Consider the following 21,661-nt stretch of genomic DNA (forward strand, 5'->3'; position numbering starts at 1 on the left):
CCAGAGGGGCGCTCTGAGCAGAGATGCCGCCACACAGGCCCTGAGCTGCACATAGCCAGGCACTGGACCGGGGCTGTGCTCAGCCATTGACCCAGCCACCCTAGGAACAGCAGGGCACCCCAGGGCCAGGGCACAAGATAGGACAAGGCAGAGTGAGCCCTCCCCTGGATTCTGGGCCCTCCTCACTCGCCTCGCTCTCCTCACCCCTCTCCCAACCCTGGGATCCCCTGAGACCAGCATCCCTCTCTCGGGCCAGCTCAGGCTTTCCTGAGGGGACGGGTACACAGGCTTGAGTCTGCCACACTCTTTCATTCAACATTCAAACTGCATGGAAAATGCATATTACAGAAACGCTTATGCAGGGACGTCAACTGTTTTGTCACCAGCACAAACTTATTTTTTAATTCCATTTCCCATGGACTTTTGGAACCCCTGGTATTCACGGAGCACCTGCCTGGTGCCAGGCTTTGGGGGAGGTGATAACGAAGGAATCAGACCCTGGCTCCCCCAGCCTGTTGTGTGTGTGTGCCCAGCATCTGCACATCAGTGGAGGGTTGCACCTTGCCTGTGTGGTAGCAAACCTGCTACCCTGTGTCCTGGTCTAGGTGCACACATGAGACACACACACGAGACACACACACTCACACAGCACCAAGGAGGTTCTTGAGGATGGGTGAGAATTTCAAAGAAGCTGCAGCTTCAAAGGATGTGGGCAGACATACAACCTGGACTTCCCCAGAAAGGGAGAGAGAGTCAGGGAGGAGACACTATGTCGGGGGCGGGGCACAAATGAGTAAGGAGCAGGTGCTGTGAGGAGGGCCCACGCACCCCTGGGCTGGCCGGCGCTGGGCTCCAGGCCAGCCGGGAGCATTCCTACTTCCCTGAGAACCAAGGAGCCGAGGGAGGAGAGGTGACCATGAATAAGTCTGAAGACCAAGATCAGGGCTGGAAGGAGCAGGCTGGCCAGGGGCAGCCTAGGGCGGAGAGCACAGGGCTGGCTGTGGGCCACATGCAAACTGTGCATTTGAATGAGGAGATGTGGCTGTCACATTTTGCATAATTATTCTGGGTAACTTTCCCTGGGCTGCTGCGGCCCTCAGTGGGTTTCCCCAGGATCTCAGCGCAGTGGGGGATTCTTCTCTCTCCTCCCCTCAGTGTGCCAGTCTGCCTGGCAAGGACCACAGGTCCTGCTCTTTGCCCGGTCCCCGTGGACTCTGCCCTTGTCGGGGCTGTGCCCTCCCGCTCCGTCCCCAGGGACTAAGAGTCCCCGCCCACCGCACCCTACGCATTCTTCCATAAGTGCTCTTCCCACTCCCACTGCTCTCTTCCTCTGGGCGCCCAAGTGTTGTGCTGTGCCCGCTGCCCAGGACGTTCTTCCCAGACTGACACCTGTCACGATCTTCAGGTCTCAGCTCCCAGTCGCTCAGGAAGCCTTGGCTGGGTCCTCCCCTCCCCCCAGCTCAGGGTCAGGCATCTCTGCCCCAATCCCCGGCCACAGTGCTCACAGGGCTACTGTTCCCAGTTAATGGCGCTGAGTCCCAGAGGGGCAGTCCCCTCTGTGTGGCCCACCGGGAGCCCCACAGTTCGCAGGCATTTGGGGGACATCTATCCAGTGTCGGACTCCACCATAGGCTCGGGGATAATGGTGGAGATCCGCAGCTTTTGTTCTCTCCCCAACCACACTCAGCTGGTGCTTGTTCTGAAGTTACTGGGCAGGTTTAACACATGTGGGTTTCATAACGGGAAAGTTAGATGGGAGGGAGGCTGCTTCTAGGTCACGCTTTTCCAGGAGTCTTGAGAGTCCCCCACCCTGTCCACTTTCCTCTTTCCCCCTTTCCCACACAAACGCTACATCCCAGGGATAATGGAGATCGCCCAAAGCACCACGGCCTTTTCTGCCTCTGAGCTGTGCCCACTCCGGTGCTACCGCTGGTAACACCTCTGCTGCATTGCGCCGTGCCCGGGTCAGGTCTGGGGCCTGGAGGTGACGACGCATCCCAACCTGCCGCCCTGCCCCGCCCCAGGAGGTTCAGCCAGAACGCAGTAGCCCAGCCGTGGTATTTCATGAAGTCCATCGACTTCGCCCTGTCTGCCTACCAGACCCACTGCGGCTCCCCGGACCCACAACCTCATCAACTTCCTCAGCAAGAAGTACAACCACTGCAACCTCTTCCTCTTCCAGGGTGAGTGTGGGTCTGGCCTTGGGCGGCGTCCAGGCACAGGAGGTGGTGGGCGGGGCCAGCTGCCCCGTCACAGCCTGTCTGATGGGCCCTGGCCAGACGCCACGCTCTCCCTGTCCAAGTGGATGTGTGTGGAGGACATCTACGCCAACATCTTCATCACCAGTAGGCCTGGGGCGGCCTGGAAGACTGAGCGCTCAGGCTGCTTCCTTCGCCGGGGCTCCCCTGATGGGGACACGTGGCCTTTCCCGTGTCCCGAGGTGACTGTTCATCTCTGTGCCCTGTCTCCCTCCCCGCAGGGGCACTCCAGCAGGGTACAGGCCCACCCCCCCACTCATCCCCGCTTCCTAGAGAACCCTGAGCTGCATCTGGCCCAGGGAGGCTTTTGACTCAATCACCAGAGTCAGAGAGGGGGTGCAGCGTGCAGCAATGTGGCCGGGTCTGAGCTTCTCTGCTACATTCTGGCTGCGGAGCTGCTACCTCTGGTCTGTGAGCTTGCTGCTCAAAAGTCCGGGAAAGAGTTGCAAAAGCCAAAGCGAGTTTATTTGCAGTAATCGACAAAAGCTCCCCGCGTAGAGGAGGGGGGCCCTGCAGCTGGCACCACAGTGGGGCTGTTCCCTTTTTATGTTATTTCCTTCTGCCTTTTGGCTCACCTCTCCTTGCTCCATACTTCTGCCTGTCAATGGCTGGCTCTTCGATGCCAGTTTGCCCGAGACTACCCAGTCCTCCTTTAAAGATGAAGAATCTGGGGGCCGGCGCTGTGGTGTAGTGGACAAAACCACTGCCTGCAGTGCCGGCATCCCATATGGGCACCAGCTCGAGTCCCAGCTGCTCCACTTTCCAGTCCAGCTCTCTGCTATGGCCTGGGAAAGCAGTAGAAGATGACCCAAGTCCTTGGACCCCTGCACCTGCATGGGAGACCTGGAGGAAGCTCCTGGCTCCTGGCTTCGGATGGGCGTAGCTCCAACCATTGCAGCTAGCTGAGGAGTGAACCAGCGGATGGAAGACTTCTCTCTCTCTCTCTGTGTGTAACTCTGACTTTCAAATTAATTAATAAACCTTAAAAAGAAAAAAGATGAAGAATCTGACCTGCAAGTCTGCTGGCTTGGGCGAAAGCCAAGTCCCCTTTCAGTATTCTCACTATTTCAGCCAGCTGTGGCCCCATGGCTGGAATGACACATGCTCCTGCATCCAATGCATCCTTCTGGGTAACTCCCCATCTGCAATGCAGTTGTCCAGCTCAAGGGCAGCGGCCCCTCCATGGGTACACGCTGGGTTTTGAGCCTTAGTGCCAGGACACGTGGGTGCCTGGAAGTGGTAAGGAGGGTTGGGCACTGGGATGGGAGTGCAGTGGAGAAGAGCAGCCAGCTGCCTGTCTCAGTTGCCAGCACCGAGAATGAGGGAGACAGCTTACATCCCATTTCCCCCACCAGCACGAGACCAACACATGCACAGGACAAGCTGTGTCTGGTAAAAGAAAAAAAAAAATGCCGACGGGCATGGGATCCACTCTGAAATTACATCCTATTAACAGTGACTAACTCCAGCGTGTAAAATGCTGGACCTCTCTATAAGCACAACATAAGTTTGTCATCTTTTTATAACCTTGTGAGGAGTCAGATGGGTTAATAGCCAGCGGAAATTGAGGGTGGAAAAATGTTTCCTCCCCCCAAAATTATGCTTAGCAAGGTCAGAAGTGCCGGGCTGCCCACTCCTGCGGAGTTTCCAATCTTATCATGAGAATAGCAAGGGAGTGGTGACTCCACCCTTCTGAGCCCCCAGTTTACTGTCAAACAAATGAGGTATCCCACCCTTACCTTGGCTCTTTCGTTTTATCTTGAACAAGCCAGACAGAATAAATGATTGCAAATCAGGTGGGTTTTGTCCCCACCTTGTAACTGTCAATCTGATTGTCAAGTTGCTTTTATTTTTTTTTTTTTCCAAAATTGTGCTTAAAAACCCCAGTGCCACGGGCCCCTTCAGGTGTTTCCTCCCTCGGAAGCCCCCGTCCACCTCCCCCTGGCTAGAGGTCTCTGACCCTAATAAATCTCACTTTTAAATCTCTCTGCTTGTCCGCTTGGAAATTCTTCTCCTATGTGAGACAAAGAACTGAGATAATAATACCTTCTCTGCTGCCGCTCCCAGTAATTCCCTCACCATGCATGCTACATAGCTTAAGCTAACTCTACTACTACCTCACCAAGTTCAGTATCCCATTCTTGGAGAGCTCCAGGAATCTGACTGAAAGCCCCAAAGGCAGAAGACTCAGTTTTTTGTTTTGTTTTTAAAGACTCATTTTATTGCCGGTGCCGCAGCTCAACAGGCTAATCCTCCACCTAGTGGCGCCGGCACACTGGGTTCTAGTCCCGGTCAGGGCGCCAGATTCTGTCCTGGTTGCCCCTCTTCCAGGCCAGCTCTCTGCTGTGGCTGGGGAAGGCAGTGGAGGATGGCCCAAGTGCTTGGGCCCTGCACCTGCATGGGAGACCAGGAGAAGCTCCTGGCTCCTGCCATCGGATCAGCTCGGTGTGCTGGCCGCAGCGGCCATTGGAGGGTGAACCAACAGCAAAAAGGAAGACCTTTCTTTCTGTCTCTCTCTCTGTCTCTCTCTCTCACTGTCCACTATGTCTGTCAAAAAAAATTTTTTTTAAAAGATTTATTTTATTTATTTGAAAGACAGCATTACAGAGAGCGGTAGAGAGAGGTCCTCCATCCACTGGTTCACTCCCCAGATGGCTGCAACAGCTGGAGTTGTGCCAACCTGAAGCCAGGAGCTTCTGGGTCTCCTACATGGGTGCAGGGGCCCAAGGACTTGGACTTATACTGCTTTCCCAGGCCATAGCAGAGAGCTGGATCGGAGGTGGAGCAGCCGGGACTAGAACCGGCGCCCATATGGGATGGCAGCACTGCAGGCCAGGACATTAGCCTGCTGTGCCACAGCGCTGGCCCCAGAAGACTCAGTTTATAATTCTAAATCTAGAGCATTGTCAGAGGCCCAAAACATTTGGTCAAAATTAAAATACGCTAATGATATACATTTAACCCGAGCACTTTAACCAAAGCTGATGAAGATCTAATCAGAATTAAGGTAGTCAATCATCAAAAACCGGCAGATAATGTGAAGACCCCCTTAAGTCTCAGTTCTCCCAGGTAATCATGGCTCAATGTTGGCAACAGGAAAACACATGAAAATTTCCCCAACATTCATAAAATCCTCCTTTATTTAGGTCAGTTACAACAGTTCAGAAAAACCTTAATTAAAAGAATTAGTGCATGATATGAACATCTTTAAGCCTAGAAGGCAAAACACTCCGTATAGAACCAATCATATTTTGTTAAAAAAGACATAGCTCCAAAAATGCAGTCACAGGTTGGGGCCAGCGCGGTGCCATAGCCGGCACCCCATAGGCGTGCCGGTTTGAGTCCCAGCCGCTCCACTTCTGATCCAGCTCTCTGCTGTGGCCTAGGAAAGCAGCAGAAGATGGCCCAAGTCCTTGGGCACCTGCACCCATGTGGGAAAACCCAGAAGAAGCTACTGGCTCCTGCCTATGGATTGGCACAGTTCCAGCCGTTTCAGCCAGTTGGGGAGTGAACCAGCGGGTGGAAGACCTCTCTCTCTCTCTCTCTCTCTCTCTCTCTCTCTCTCTCTCTCTGCCTCTCCTTCTCTCTGTGTAACTCTGACTTTCAATAAATAAATACATCTTAAAAAAATAAAAAACCTATTGGCATTCAGGCTGGAGAATTCATGGCTGTTGGGTGGGGCCCTCTTGCTCCTCCTGACACACTTTCTGGAATACTGCGGGTGGAGGGCTTTCTGGGCTTGGAACCCCTCCCAGAACTCCACAATGGCTCCCTTGGTGAAGGGCAGAGGAGCTCCTCCTGAGCTGCCCCAGGGAGAGGGCTGGGCCCCACCCAGCCAGGCTATTGAACAATGTGGAGACTTTCGATAGATAAATGCTGCTTTGCTGCCCAGACTTGCATTCTTGTTCCAGGACACAGAAATTCCCAGTTTTCTTCCACCCCTTGCACACACATGGGCTCACGTCTACCTGGCTACCTCAACAGCCCACACCTGGGGCTGCCTTGAGATGAAAGAGCAAGGCCCTTAAGGGGAAGGTGCATGGCCCTTCTCCCAGTCCCAGTCTTCACTCACGTTCAAGGTAGCAGCTGGAGTCAGCCAGCTTGTACCAAGTAGTCTTTTGAAAGCCCAGGGTTTCCCAAGGTCTTCCCGGCCTGGGACTTTCAGTTAAAGGAAAGGATGGGGTCCATTTCAATCTCACATTCTTAACATTTTTTTTTTTTTGACAGGCAGAGTGGACAGTGAGAGAGAGAGACAGAGAGAAAGGTCTTCCTTTTGCTGTTGGTTCACTCTCCAATGGCCGCCGCGGCCAGTGCGCTGCAGCCGGTGCAGCGCGCTGATCCGATGGCAGGAGCCAGGAGCCAGGTGCTTTTCCTGGTCTCCCATGGGGTACAGGGCCCAAGCACTTGGGCCATCCTCCACTGCACTCCCTGGCCACAGCAGAGAGCTGGCCTGGAAGAGGGGCAACCGGGACAGAATCCGGCGCCCCGACCGGGACTAGAACCCGGTGTGCCGGCGCCGCTAGGCGGAGGATTAGCCTAGTGAGCCACGGCGCCGGCCATTCTTAACATTTTAATAAATGTAACAAGGGGCCAGCACTGTGGTATAGCAGGTAAAGTCGCTGCCTGCAGTGCCGTCAGCCCATATGGGTGCAAGTTCGAGTCCTGGCTGTTCCACTTCCGGTGCAACTCTCTGCTATGGCCTAGGAAAGCTGTGAAAAATGGCCCAAGTCCTTGGGCCCCTGCAACCCATGTGGGAGACCTGGAAGAGGCGCCTGGCTTCTGGCTTAGGATTTGTCCAGGTCCAGCTGTTGCAGCCATTTGGGGAGTGAATCAGAGGATGGAAGACATCTCTCTGTATCTCCCTCTTTCTGTAACTCGGCCTCTCAAATAAATAAGTAAATCTTTTTTAAAAATTTAGCAACCATTTTTCACCCTGAAGGCCTTTCTAAGTATGACACAAAACCTAGAAGCTTTAAAATGAGAGCTTTATAAATTCAAGTACAAACAATTTTTTTTAAAATATTTTCCTGGGGCCAGCATCGTGGCTCACTTGGTTACTCCTCCGCCTGCAGCGCCGGCATTCCATATGGGCGCCGGGTTCTAGTTTCGGCTGCTCCTCTTCCAGGCCAGCTCTCTGCTGTGGCCCGGGAGGGCAGTGGAGGATGGTCAAAGTCCTTGGGCTCCTGCACCCACGTGGGAGACCAGGAGGAAGCACCTGGCTCCTGGCTTCGGATCGGCGTAGCTCCAGCTGTAGTGGCCATCTGGGGAGTGAACCAATGGAAGGAAGACCTTTCTCTCTCTCTCTCACTGTCTATATCTCTACCTGTCAAATAAAAAAAATTTTTTTTTAAAGATTTTTCTGCCTGGCAAAAGCTGTCATTCGCTGGCCCAAAGATCAAAAACAAACTTGGGGAAATATTTGTGACTAATATCAAAGATACAGCTGATTTCCCTAATATGTAAAGAGCTCCTGCAAATCAGTAAGCAAAGGACCTACAGCTATCAGTAGGAAAAAGTGAGCAAAGGGCACAGACAGACAACTCACGGGAAAAAAGAAATTCAAATGACTCTCAGACATTTGAAACAATGCCAGCTTCACCGGCAGTGAGAGAGGTGGATATTTAAACGAGCACTGACGTATCATTTCACCGACAAGATCAACAAATATCAGACATCTGTCAGTAGCACACCAGGTTGGCAAACGATGTGCAAAGACAGCGCTCAGATCTTTCTGCTGAGCATGTAAATTGGTGCAAACTCTCTGGAGAACAAGTTGGCAGCAGTTGTAGAAATTATAAATGCACATTCACTTTGACCCAGCAGTTACACTTGGCTCTTGGAGCTTTTGCATTTTAAACCTCCTAACCGTGTTAGATAAGCAAAAGTAAATTTTCAAAAGATCTGCAATCTTCCCCCTAGCACTTCTCGGGATTCAGTCCAGCCGGCAGCTTCCTACTCAGCTGCACACAGTTGATGTGTGACTTTTGTGACCATTGAACAACTCTAAGTATCGCCGGGTCCTGTTTTCTGTCCATCTGCAGTGGCTGATTAGTGAGGAATGGAAGTGGAAAAAATACTGATGCCAAGCACAGTAACCCAGCCAGGAGTTTTGCAATCTGCCCCATTATTTGCATTCATCTGATCAAAATTAGTTTGAAGCTTGCCAAGGGGTCTTGAGTTCTTAAAAAGCATAGTAAAATGAGACAACGAGGGGCTGATTCTTTCCAATTAGCCTTTGCTTTGATTGGAAATGAAGACCACATACAGCTGCCATGGGTTAAACATGGAGATGTCATGGCCGGCACTGTGGCACAGCAGGTTAAAGCCCTGGCCTGAAGCATCGGCATCCCATATGGGCGCTGGTTCTAGTCCCGGCTGCTCCTCTTCTGATCCAGCTCTCTGCTATGGCCTGGGAGAGCAGTGGAGGATGGCCCAAGTCCTTGGGCACCTGAGCCCACATAGGAGACCCAGAAGAAGCTCCTGGCTTCGGATCAGCACAGCTCCAGCGTTGCAGCCATCTGGGGAGTGAACCAGCAGATGGAAGACCTCTCTGTCTCTACTTCTCTCTATAGCTCTGTCTTTCAAATAAATGAAATAAATCTTTTTTAAAAAATGGAAATGTCTTCAGAAAAGGAAGCTGAAACTTTCTTTATTAAATTATAAGCATTTAATTTAAGTGAACTCTATTACATCATCTTTACTAATACCTTTCAATTCTCCATATTCTCAAGAAGTTCATGGAAAATACGTATTGTGAAATAACTAAGAATGGTTTCACAATCATCTGAGCTAAAACAAACTCATTTTTTAATTCCACTTTTCCACAAACTGTTTGAAAGACCTCACACATTAGCGTTAAAGGCATCAGCAAGTTTTGGACAACGGAGAAACGTCATCTAGGCTCTGACATGCTTGGCTCCCAAGATGCAACAGCCAGAGATGAGGGCCTTAGCACCTGGGGCTCCCCAAGTGCTCACACCTGGGCCAGCACCTGAAGGAAGCCAGGCAGGTGTCTGGTTGACATTCTCTAAGTCCTCAGTAATTACCCAGTGCTGCGCTCTCAGTTGAGCCCTGGAAGCTTCTAGCACACCTCTCCCCCGCCTCTCCCTCACCCTCATTGTTCCCACTTTGCAGAAAAGGTCACTGAGGCCCAGAGGGGCTTAGCCCGCTGGTCCACGGCCACACTCAAGTCCAGGGCTCCCTGTGACCTGGCCCTCAGAGGTGGCCCTTGTTGAACAGTTCCTAGCTTGTCCCACACATCCTCCTCCCCTGAGCTAGGGGCTCAGAGGCACCGGTGAGTGGAGCCTGGGAGGTAGGCCAAGGCTGGAGGCTTGCTGGGGTGGGGGCCCCCTGCAGTCAACATCTGCAGTTCTGCGCCACTGAATCACTGAGTGATGCTCCAGGGTGGGTCACGAGGGCCTGAGGGGCTCTGGCGAATGTTTAAGTGCTGAGCACGGGTAGGAGTAACCCTCAGGGGAGGCCGTGTTGCCCGGGTGCAAGAAGCCAAGGAGCGTGGAAAGAGAGACTTTAACCCCAGGAAGCAGTAGTCAGCCAGCCCCTGCCTCAGCCACGTGCCTTGAGGCCAGGGAGGGAAAGTCCCCTGCCTCAGGGGTCCTGCCATTCCAAGCTGGGGGCAGAAGTGAGAGAGACCCTTGAGTGAGGTGCCCCCTCCCATCTTCATCCTAATCAGGGTCACTTACGTCAACACCCAGCGTGGGGTTGGGAGCGTGGCCAATTCCCTTTCTAGGGTCCAACTCTGTCGGCAGCTGCCTGACTGCTGTACCTTTCTGCTGTCACCTTCCCCCCCTTTGTCACCTCCTGACGGGACCACTCCAAGTCCACTTCAGATTCCTCCCCCAGGAGCTACTGATCCCTGAAGGTCAAGAATGGCCGGCTCAGGCAAGTGGAAAATGGTGAGAGCACGTGTGACTGAGTCATGGAAGCGGGCATCCAAGCGAGACCGATGGCCAAGGCCCGCTCCGTCCTCGGCAGGGGCCCCTGGGCTGCTGCCAGCCGCGAGTACCCACCCCCCATCGCCCTCTACTTCATCTCCACCACCATTTGAAGACCAGGCAGGGTGCTGCATGGGCGGAAATTCAACCCCAGGGTTCTGTCCACGCTGGCTTGGAACCAGTTCTTTTGGGGCTGGAGAGCTTTCAGCTCTGTGCTGAGCGGCTGGTTGCCACCTCAGAGCCCTCTTCCCTCCCTTCTCACTGTGACATTGGAAGTGGCGAGACAACCAGCGGCAGGCAAACCAGCAGTTTCCCTTTTGGGGTGCAACCCTGGCTGAGCCAACAGGTGCCCTTTTGCCCGGTTCCTTCCTTCCTCCCTCAGACTTGGATTTGCAGGCTGGAGCTCTGAGCTGCCATTTTTGGACTACAAGGCAACCTGCAGATGGAGAGGCAGAGAGCTGGAGAGGGCTGGGCCACCCACGAGGCCACGGCCCTTTACTGGGACTGACACTGTGGCGTAGCAGGTGAAACCACCGCCTTCAGTGCCGGCATCCCATATGGGCACCAGTTCAAGACCTGGCTGCTCCACTTCCAATCTGGCTCTCTGCTATGGCCTGGGAAAGCAGTGGAAGATGGCCCAAGTGCTTGGACCCCTGCACCCCCATGGGAGACCCAGAAGAAACCCCTGGATCCTGGCTTTGGATTGGCGCAGCTCCGGCCATTGCGGCCATCTGGGGAGTGAACCAGCTAATGGAAGACCTCTCTCTCTCTCTCTGTCTATGCCTCTTTGTAACTGTGTCTTTCAAATAAACAAATACTAAATCTTTTAAATAATAAAATAAAAATATTTATTTATTTGTTTGAAAAGCAGAGTTAGAAAGAGGGAGAGACACAGAGGTCTTCCAGCCATTGGTTCAGTCCCCAAATGGATGCAACAGCCAGGGTTGGGCCAGAAGCCAGGAGCCTCATCTGGGTCTCCTACATGGGTGGCAGGGGGCCATCCTCAGCTTCCCTCCCAGGAGCGTTAGCAGGGAGCTGGATTGGAAATGGAGCAGCCAGGACTCAAACTGGCACTCACAAGGGATGCTGGCATCACAGGCAGCAGCTTAACCCCTCTGCAGACTTCTTAAAAGAGAACAAATCTCCATCTTACTAAGATATTATTTTGAGTCTCTGTCTCTCTTGTTGACCAACACCAGACAGTTACTAAGTGAAACTCCGTCTGACCCAGCACAGGGTCCCAACCCCCACAGTCTCCCTCGGGACAGGTGATATCACAGGTCTTTCCTTCGGGCAGTGGCTGGAAGGGGTCTGGGCTGGGAGTGGTCCAGACGCCCTCCCTGAGACAGCATCTATCACCAAGGCATCGCTAGGAAAGGGGAATTTCCTTCATACTGTGTGATCTGGAACAAAACAAAAAGCCTTGGAGCCGGGGCTGACTCCCAATCCCAGATCCGTCCATCTCAGCTCTGCCTTCCTGGAGCTTTCTGGGCTGACAGCGGAGGAGCTGGCCACCCAGCAGGGCGATGCCACTCCCTGACACCTGTCCCCTGCATCGCAGCTCCTTGACATACATCTGAGTTCAGCCTTGGCCAGCTGCATGGACGCTCAGAGTCCTGCCTCCTCCAGGTGGCTGCTTGCTACCCCAGGCCTTGCCCAGTTTCCGGGGGATGGGGGTTGAGCTGCTTGTGTGGGAAGGCTGAACACATCTCCGAGGGGGGCGGGTGCCCTGGGGACAAATGCCCCGGCCGCCTACCCTTTGCATGGAGCAGGCTGGTCCCGTGCACCTCTCAGGAATCTCAGGCAACAGTAGCAACCTCGGTATCACAGCAGATCCTGGGCTCTCCTTCTCTTCCTGCGCCACTCTTCTCAACCCCTCACTCACTCTCATTTCCGCTCAGTCTCTGCAGGCTCTGCTTTGAGAGGCCCCCAAACAGCCACTCTGCCTTTCCCCAGCCGTGACGTCACGCATGACACACAGTCACGTTTCCTGCCCTGGGGTCGGGCATCCCCGAGCAAGTGAGTGGCCTGTGGGTGAGTCCCCCCCATGAGGACACGGTGGCACGCGCTGCTTACCGGGCCTGGCAGGCTGGCAGTGGCCGCGCGCATCGTTAAGGTCTTTGAGATCGTCCTGCTTGTGACCGTGCTGATGGCCTTAGCGTGCAGAATGGTGTTGCCAACAGCGCTGGTGCCTCTTACACACAACCTGTTCCAGAAGCTCCCTTGTGAGTCACCGCCTGTCACCACACCGTGTCCTGTGGGCAAACATCCAGACAGCCAGCAGTTGCCCACCGCCAGCTCACTGATGCATTCGCTGCCTCTGCGTCTCGGCAGTTTCACCGCGAGGGTTTATTACAGACCACGTATTGGCGAGAAGACAGGAGGTACTTCCAAAAGCTCAGGGAAAATGGAATGGAAAGATAAGTTTATTCTGGTGCAAACGTTTTTGAAATCCAAGCGTCGCTGTTTCACAATACACATTTCTCTGAGCTTTTTGAAGACCCCCTTGGATGCATGGATTTCAAACATTTTTGCAGCAAAGTAAACTGATCCTTTCATTCCATTTTTCCATGAACGTTTGGAAGTAAGGAAGTAAGTGTGTAAGGTTATCCATGGGAGCCTTGCTAATATTAGCAAATATTTGGAAATAATCTAAATGTCTACCGATAAGGCACTGGTTCAAGAAATGATGGTATAGCCAAAAAAAAAAAAAAAAAAAGGAACCTTGCGGAGATGTGTATAAAATATGGAGACAATCCTTAGGGAAAGAGAGAACTATCTTCAACATGTGAATTTTGGGGGCCAGTGTTGTGGCATAGCAGCTACGCCACCCCCTGCAAGGATACTAGTTAGAGTCCCCGCTGCTCTGCTTCCAAGCCCAATCCCTGCTAATGAACCTGGGAAAGCAGCAAATGATGACCAAGGTATTTGGGTCCCTGCTATTTGGGAGTTCTAATCTGGTTTTATTCTGGCTCAGCCCAGGCTCTTGCAAGCAATGAAGGAGTGAACCAGTGAATGGAAGATCTCTCTTTCTCCCTGCAACTCTATTAAATAAATAAATAAATAAATCTTTTTTAAAAAACGTGTATTTTTTAAAAAATTTTTTTATTTGAAAGGCACAGTTACACGGGGTGGAGGGAGGGACTCAGAGAAAGAGAGTTCTCCTAGTTCACTCCCCAGATGGCCATAATGGTCAGGGCTGGGCCAGACCAAAGCCAGGAGCCAGGAGCTTCTTCTAGGTCTCCCATGTGGGTTCAGGGGTCCAAGCACTTGGACCATCCTCTGCTGCTTTTCCAAGTGCATTAGCAGGGAGCAGGATTGGAAGTAGAGCAGCCAGGGCTCTGGCGCCAATATGGGATGCTGGTGTCACAGGGGATGGTTTTACCCAATCAACCACAGCCCCAGCCCCAAGATGTATATTGTGAAGTGAGAAAAAAAAAGTAGTAGAGCAGAAAGAAACTTACTGAGTACATTGCTTTTTTCCCCCCAAGATTTCTTTATTTATTTGAAAGGCAGAACAACACGGTGGGGGATCAATCTTCCATCTGCTGATTCACTCCCCAAATGCTTGCAATAGCCAGGGCTGTCCCAAGCCAAAGCCAGGAGCCAGGAGCTCCACCAGTCTCTCGCATGTGTGGCAGGGACCCAAGTACTTGGCCATCACCTGCTGCCTTCCCATAAGCATTAGCAGGAAGATGGATCAGAAGCTCAGCATGGTCAGGATTCAAACCAGTGCTCTGCTATCCAATGCTGGCATTGCCAATGGAGGCGCAATGCAGGTCCTTTGACTGCATTACCTTTACAAAAAAATCGACAAAATGGAGCCACAGTTAGACAGCAAATGCAGAGATGTTTCATATCCTTATTCACTAATCCCAGATATCCATCAAGGGCCTGATGAGTGCTAGGCAGAGTACCATAGATGAGGCTGACGTATGATGGGCTAGGTGGTGGGGACGGGGAGAGACTGGAAGTGAACCAGCACCATAAACCCATACCCATATGTACAATACACTGTGTACACACAGAAAGAAAGCAACTGAAGCACATACGAGGTCCAGGAAGGCTTCCTGGAGGGGGTGGTCTTGATGAATGAGCAGCAGGCAGTCAGAGTGGAGAGAGGCAGAAAGGGGGCTCTGGGAAGGGAAGACAGCAAAGGTACCAAGAAATGAGCCAAACTGATGATGAGAAGCCACAGGGGGCATGGAAGTAGTGGCTGCTTAAGCCCAGAGTTCACACTCCAAGGTATGAGTCTCTGCTTAAACAAAAACAAAACGGAAGGGGCATATTCAAATACTCACTTCTCTCTCCGAGACTGGGAGAAGCAGCTGCCAACTCTGAGACTTCAGCTTGCCAGGTTCCACATTGCTTCCAGCCCCCTCAACCCAGAAACAAGGCCAGGGTGGACCAGCGTGTCAGAGCCAGCCCCAGCCGTGACCTGGGATAGCCATGTCAGCCCTCCTTCACTGCCCAGATGTCACATTCTGAATGCTGTCCATCAACAGGCACTCACGGAACAATCCCAGGGCCCTGCTGCGCCATGCTGGGGGTCTGAGAGGGGCTCAAGGCCTAGCCAACAGGAGGCAGGGGTTTGGGGCAGAAGTGAGGTCGCTGCTTGGCAAACACATCCCATACAGGAGAGCCTAGATTCAAGTCCTTACTCTACCTCTGATTCTGGCTCTTTTTTTTTTTTAAGATTTATTTTATTATTTATATGAAAGAGTTACACATAGAAGGAGAGGCAGAGAGAGAGAGAGAGGGAGAGACAGGTCTTCCATCTGCTGGTTCACTCCCCAGATGGCCACAGCAGCCAGAGCTGCGCCAATCCGAAGCCAGGAGCCAGGAGCTTCTTCCAGGTCTCCCATGGGGGTGCAGGGGCCCAAGGACTTGGGCCATCTTCTACTGATTTCCCAGGCCATAGCAGAAAGCTGGATCAGAAGTGGAGCAGCCAGGACTCGAACTTGTGCCCATATGGGATGCCGGCACTGCAGGCGGCTGCTTTACCCACTACACCACAGCGCCAGCCCCAGCTGCTCTGCTTTTGATGCAGCAACCTACTAAGGTCCCTGGGAGGCAGTAGATGATGGCCCAAGTACTTGGGCCCCTGCAGCCCATGAGGGAGTCCAGGATGGAGTTCCTGGCTCCTGGCTTCCCCTTGACTCAGCCCTGGACAATGCAGCTATTTAGGAGGGGGTGAACCAGTAGATGGAAGATCTCGATCTCTCTCTCTCTGCCTTTCAAATAAAGATGAAAATAAATAAATATTTTTTTAAAAAGGCCTAGGATTTACTTCAGAGATCCAATTTACACCCCCAAAACGATTTACAAACAGAACAATTTACAATTTAATTTACAACTTTCTCTTTAAAAGTGCGGCTCAAAGCAGGAACTCGACTTGCTGGCTGGTGTTCACACTGGGAGGTGGCATCAGCCCAAGGGTACACGGACAGAAGAGTGAGTAAACAAGACACGGTGTGTCCACACGGGGGAATAGAACTGAGCCATAAAAAGGAATGACTCTCTGATACACCCACAGCGCACATGAACTTGGACAGCACGGTGCTAAGCGACGGAGGGCAGACAGGAAATGACAAATACTGTAAGATCCCACTCCTGAGATGTCTGGGGCAGTCAAGTTTGTAGAAACAGAAAACAGAGTACAGTTCGCTGGGAGGAACGGCGGTTACCGGCCAATGAGTCCAAAGTTCCCGCTTGGGGTGATGAAACATTTTGGCAATAGTGGTGCTAGCTGTTCAAGAATGCAAAGTGTGGAATGGCATTGAATTGTGCACTTGAAAATGATTTTTAAACAGGAACATTTTATGATCTATGAGGGTGCTTGAAAATGTTTGTGGAAAATGAGTTAAAGATATATTTATTGTGGTGTAAAATTTTTATTTTTTTTAAAGATTTGTTTATTTTATTTGAAAGGCAGAGTTAGTGAGAGAGAGAGGGCAAGACAGAGAGTGAGGTCTTCCATCTGCTGATTCACTCCCCAGATGGTCACAATAGCTGGAGCTGAGCTGATTCAAAGCCAGGAGCCAGGAGCTTCTTCTGGTTCTCCCACGTGGGTGCAGGGGCCCAAGGACTTGGGTCATCCTTCGCTGCTTTCCCAGGCTTACTAGTAGGAAGCTGGGTCCGAAGTGGAGCAGTTGGGACTTGAACAAATGCCCATATGGAATGCTGGCATTGCAGGCTGTGGCTTTAACCCACTGTGCCATAGTGCTGGCCCCTGTTTTTTTATTTTCATTTCACTTGCATGGTAGGGAGACAGAAAGACACACAGAGACAGAGAGTATTTCCATCTGCTGTTTCCCTCCCAAGTGCACAAGATAGCCAGGGCTCAGCCAGGCTGAGCCAGGCTGAAGCCATGAGGGTGGAACTCAATCCAGGTCTCCCGAGTGAGTTGCAGGGATCTGAGTACTTGAGCCCTCATCCACTGCCTTCCAGGGTGCGTATCAGCAGGAAGCTGGTTCAAAAGCAGAACTGGGAGTTGGACCAGGCACTCCCAAATGACAGTGGGCTTCCCAAACGGTGTCCCAACTGCTGTGCCAAACACACACCCTAGTGTAAACATTTTGAAATCCATGTGCACGTGGCGTCTTCAGGAAGTCCATGGAAAATGTGTATGATGAAAAAACTACGCATAGATTTCAACATTTTTCTGCACCAAAATAAACACTTTTTACAATGTATTTATTTGGGACTCAGACACAGAGAAATAGATGGAGGGAGCTCCTATCTGCCGATGTACTCCCCAAATGCCCACACAGCAGGGGTAAGGTCAGGGCCAAAGTCAGCAGCTGAGAACTCCATCCAGGTCTCCTAGGCAGGCGGCAGGGACCCAGTGACTTGAGCCATCACTGCTGCCTCCCAGGAACTGCATTACTAGGAAGCCTGAGTCAGGAGCCAGAGCCAGTAATGAGCTCAAGCACTCCCAAATGGGACGTGGACGTCTCAACAGGTGGGGATAACAGCCACCTCCAAGCTTATTGTTTAATTCCATTTTCCTTGAATTTTTGGAAAAACCTTCCTATATAATCTACCATAATTTTTTTTACAGATTTATTTATTTGTTTGAAAGGCAGAGTTACAGAGAGGCAGAGGCAGAGAGAGAGGTCTTCTATCCTCTGGTTCACTCCCTAAATGGCCACAATGGCTGGAACTGTGCTGATCTGAAGCCAGGAGCCAGGAGCTTCTTCTGGGTCTCCCACATGGGTGCAGGGCCCCAAGGACTTGGGCCATCTTCCACTGCTTTGCTAGGCCATAGCAGAGAGCTGGATGGGAAATGGAGCAGCCGGGATTCAAACCGGTGTCTATATGGGATGCTGGCACTGTAGGCAGTGGCTTTACCTGCTACACCACAGTGCTGGCCCAATTTACCATAATTTAAAAAAAATGTGGCTAAGTCATGGCTGACAGGGGCGCAGTCAATTTAAGAAGGCTTCTTGGAGGAGGTGACAAGGTCTGAGAAAATGTGGGTGTAAGAGAAGAAGGAAAAACATGGAGATGGAAGATGGGGTGGCTGAGAATGACCCAAAAAAGGGACGAGTCTGAAGGCTTCTCCGGGAGCAGGTGTAGGGCGGGGGACAAAAGGAACATCAGGAGGATCAAGGAGTGGGTGGGTGAGAGCGGAGTTTCAGGCCAGTGAGGTTCATGACATAACAATACATGCAGGCTGGCGCCGCGGCTCACTAGGCTAATCCTCCACCTAGCGGCGCCGGCACACCAGGTTCTAGTCCTGGTCAGGGCGCCGGATTCTGTTCCAGTTGCCCCTCTTCCAGGCCAGTTCTCTGCTGTGGCCAGGGAAGGCAGTGGAGGATGGCCCAAGTGCTTGGGCCCTGCACCCCATGGGAGACCAGGAGAAGCACCTGGCTCCTGCCTTCGGATCAGCGCGGTGCGCCGGCCGCAGCGCACCAGCCGTGGCAGCCATTGGAGGGTGAACCAACGGCAAAAAAGGAAGACCTTTCTCTCTCTCTCTCACTATCCACTCTGCCTGTCAAAAAATAATAATAATAATAATACAGGCAAAGACAGCACGCAAGGCAGGCATTATCCATCCCATTTCACAGATGCATACACGGAGGCTCTCCAGGGTAGAGGCTTGCTCAAGGCACTGCAGCCCACAGGCAGCGCCGTGGGGGAGGTGATCCCAAAGCAGCAGCTCTTGACCCTGGCTACCAGCTGAGCTGCCCCAGCGAGATTCTAACACACGACCGACCGGCATCCCAAGCCAGAGACTGCCTTCTAGTTGCCTGGGGGTGGAACTGAGCTTTCTGCAAAGCTCCTCCGGGGCTTCTCCTGTGCCGGCTGGATTGCAAAGCTATGGGCTGAGACTCAGCACACTTGGCTCCCTGCACTCCTGGAGTTACGGCAGACCTCAGGCAAGACGCGGCACTGCTGAGCAGCGTCTGTACCAGGGGTAAAAGATCCTTATCCTGACTGCCTGAGGCCACAGGGACCCTAAGCTGCCCTTCCTCCCTCCCTGTCTTCTTGGCTGAGGTCTGAGCACAGTGGGCAGCCCAGGAAGTGAGGCCGTGCGGGCAGACAAGGGCCCCACAGAGGCAGCACCGGGCAGACACAGCCCAAAGGCTGCGGGCAGAGGAGGGCACACATAAATACACCGTGGCTGGCGGAGCTCGGTCCCCCGCTGTCAGAGAGGGGATGACCTCACTGGGAGGGGGCAAGGCAGAGAACAACCTTGAGGTTTGGGCTCGGGATCAGAAGTGTCTGGAGGCCCTCCTTGTCTTCAACTATATTTACAGCAAGAGAGAGTGAAATAGCTACAGATGTCTGCGAGCCGCGCGTGTGTGTGTGTGTGCAAACACACCGGGTCCTCACTATTTGCAGATTCTGCATCTGTGAATCTGTCTCCTCACTGAAAGGCATTTATAGCCCGAAAACCAGTGGTCATGGATAGCCCTTGTCCAACCAGTCCTGAGCGCCCAGGCACCAATGGTGAAAACTTGGTGTTGCCCAACAGACGCGCTCCCTCCACCCACTGAGGTTAAACAGGTGACGCTCCGTCTGTTCAGCGTGGCTGCCCTGCTGTCCACAGGTGTCCTTGTGGTGGTCCACTCTGTGGCACAGGTTTTGCAGCTCCGTGTGTTGGGTGGGTGATTCTGCTGTTTAAAATAGACGCCACGCGAGCTGCTGAGGGGCCATCAGCGCAGCGTTCCTGTGCACAAGGAGGCCGTGCTGTGCCTTACTAAGGAAGCTCAAGCATTAGAAAGGCTTCATCCAGGCGCGCTTCCTAATGCTGGAGCCTGCGAGTGCAATGTCAATGTCAGACATGTATAGGAAATGAGATGTGTTGAAATAGGACACACTTGGGGCTGGCGCTGTGGCTCACTTGGTTAATCCTCCGCCTGCGGCGCTGACATCCCATATGGGCGTCGGGTTCTAGTCCCGGCTGCTCCTCTTCCAGTCCAGCTCTCTGCGGTGGCCCGGGAGGGCAGTGGAGGATGCCCAAGTGCTTGGATCCTGCACCCGCATGGGAGCAGGAGGAAGCACCTGGCTTCCGGCTTCGGATTGGCGTAGCCCCGGCCGTGGTGGCCATTTTGGGGGTGAACCAGCAGAAGGAAGACCTTTCTCTCTGTCTCTCTCTCACTGTCTAACTATATCTGTCAAATAAATTTAAAAAAAAAAGAAAGAAAAAGAAAAAGGACACACTTAAAATGAGGTCCTGTCTCGATCACTGGATGAAGATGGTGTGACCAGGGGCTCACAGAAACCTAACCCGCTATTCCCCTAGGAGCAATGGCTCAGTGGTTGGTATTTCAGTGTTGCTGGTGACATTATGGGGTGTAACCACTGGTTGTACACACAGGTATGCCCTAGCTCTGTCTTTTGAGAGGGCCTAGAATCTACCTACAGCTCGGTGACAACAAGCTAAATGCTAAATCCTCCACCAAAAGGGAGCAGGGATGCCTCCATGTTCCAGGACTGAAGTAGGGCAAATGCAAATGAGCCCGGAACAGTCTATTGTCTAGAGAGGAAGGAGACCCTCAGAGAAGGATGGCTCTCATCAGAGGTCACAGGGACCAGCAAGGAGCGGGTCTGTGAGCCCGGATCTGAGGCAACTTGAACACTTAAATAAACAACCACATTAACGGATTCCAACCAAACAAACAAAACAATCATCCAAGAGTGCATCCTGACATAAATGGACAAATGAGAAAGCAAGGATGGTCTTCCTGAGTGGCATGCCCACGACCAGACAGGAGAAAGGGTGGTGGGGGGTAGAAAAGTCGCTCCAGCAACCAACACTGTGGTGTTGGATGCACATGGGAGTTGTTAGAGGCGGAGGTTGGATGAGGAGGTGGGTGCTGGCTAACCTCGTAATACCTCCCCACAGAACACTCACTAGTTACAAGGCGGAGGTGGTGCTGGCATGGCAGAGAAGCTTGGCGGGCACCAACCTGACTATGGAATGGAGGCCCGGCATTGTTTCCATGCAAGCTATTGTCAAGAACGCCTGGATGGCCTGGATGTGGTCATGCGCAAATGTCAAAGGAACCCAGGTTGAGGGGGATCCTACAGAAGATAAGGCCTGGGCTTAAGACTGCTAAGGATACAGAAGACAAATGAAAGATGGAGAAGTGGTTCTAGAATGAAGGAGATGGGGAGCCATCTCTGCCTCAGTCCATTTTCCACTACCACAATGACATTCTTGTGGCTGGGTCACTTTATAAAGAGAAAGAGTTCATTTGGGTCCATGGTTCTGGTTCAAGGTCAGGCGCCTACAGCTGGTGCATGCCTTCTTGTTGGCAGAGTCCCACAGCAGCAGAGGGTATCACAGAGGATGTCATATGGTGAGAGACAGGGAACGTGTGTATATCCTCTGCTCTCTCTCTCTCTCAAAGCCATCGGGATTCAACCATCAGAGCTCCACCCCGATGAGTTTATGTGACCCTAATCCCCTCCCAAAGTCCCCACCTCTAAACACCACAGCCAGATTAAGTGTCCACCCTCTTAATCCCTCACACATGACCTCCTGGGGGGACTCTAACCGTGTTGGAATCATAGCCACCATGAAATGAAACAGACATTCCTGGTGTAGGGAGCCACACTGGAAGCCTGTCATTTATCAATGTCAAGCCTCTGATCTGCGGGGCTGTCAAGTGGTTGGCACAGCAGACTGTTCGTGTGTCGATGGGCACCAAGTCCGCACTCAAACTCAGGAAAAGATTCACGAGTGTATATAGCAAGAGAGGTAGCAAGGAAGCCAATGTGGCGAAATGTTAAAGAATCTGGGGGAAGGGCTGAGGGAGTTCTTTGTACTGTTCTTGCAACAGTCTTCCTGTAAGTTTGAAATGATTTCAAAACATATATTTTTTAATTATACAGATAGACGGGCATTTTTACCTACCGGTTAAGGTGCCCATGGTCCACATTGGAGAGCTTGGGTTTGAGTCCTAGCTCTGCTCCTGATTCCAGCTTCCTGCTAAT

General features: G+C 52.3%; 2 long non-coding RNA genes across 3 annotated transcripts; both read left to right on the forward strand.

The window, feature by feature from the left end:
* The first annotated feature begins 1,291 nt into the window (after positions 1 to 1,291).
* On the forward strand, positions 1,292 to 3,228 carry LOC149126667 (uncharacterized). 2 transcript variants are annotated; one of them, XR_016233449.1, is made up of 3 exons: positions 1,292 to 1,405; positions 2,025 to 2,183; positions 3,025 to 3,228. It is a non-coding gene; the product is annotated as an uncharacterized LOC149126667 (long non-coding RNA). The 2 variants fall into 2 exon arrangements; XR_016233450.1 differs by lacking the exon at positions 1,292 to 1,405 and adding an exon at positions 1,736 to 1,932.
* Positions 3,229 to 9,304: 6,076 nt separating this feature from the next.
* Positions 9,305 to 10,712, forward strand: LOC149126668 (uncharacterized). The gene is made up of 3 exons (XR_016233451.1): positions 9,305 to 9,552; positions 10,096 to 10,171; positions 10,593 to 10,712. It is a non-coding gene; the product is annotated as an uncharacterized LOC149126668 (long non-coding RNA).
* Positions 10,713 to 21,661: the final 10,949 nt, after the last annotated feature.

This window comes from Oryctolagus cuniculus, chromosome 5, assembly GCF_051225735.1.
Source record: "Oryctolagus cuniculus isolate XC-2025 breed Fujian yellow rabbit chromosome 5, ASM5122573v1, whole genome shotgun sequence".
NCBI classification, from domain to species: Eukaryota; Metazoa; Chordata; class Mammalia; order Lagomorpha; family Leporidae; genus Oryctolagus; species Oryctolagus cuniculus.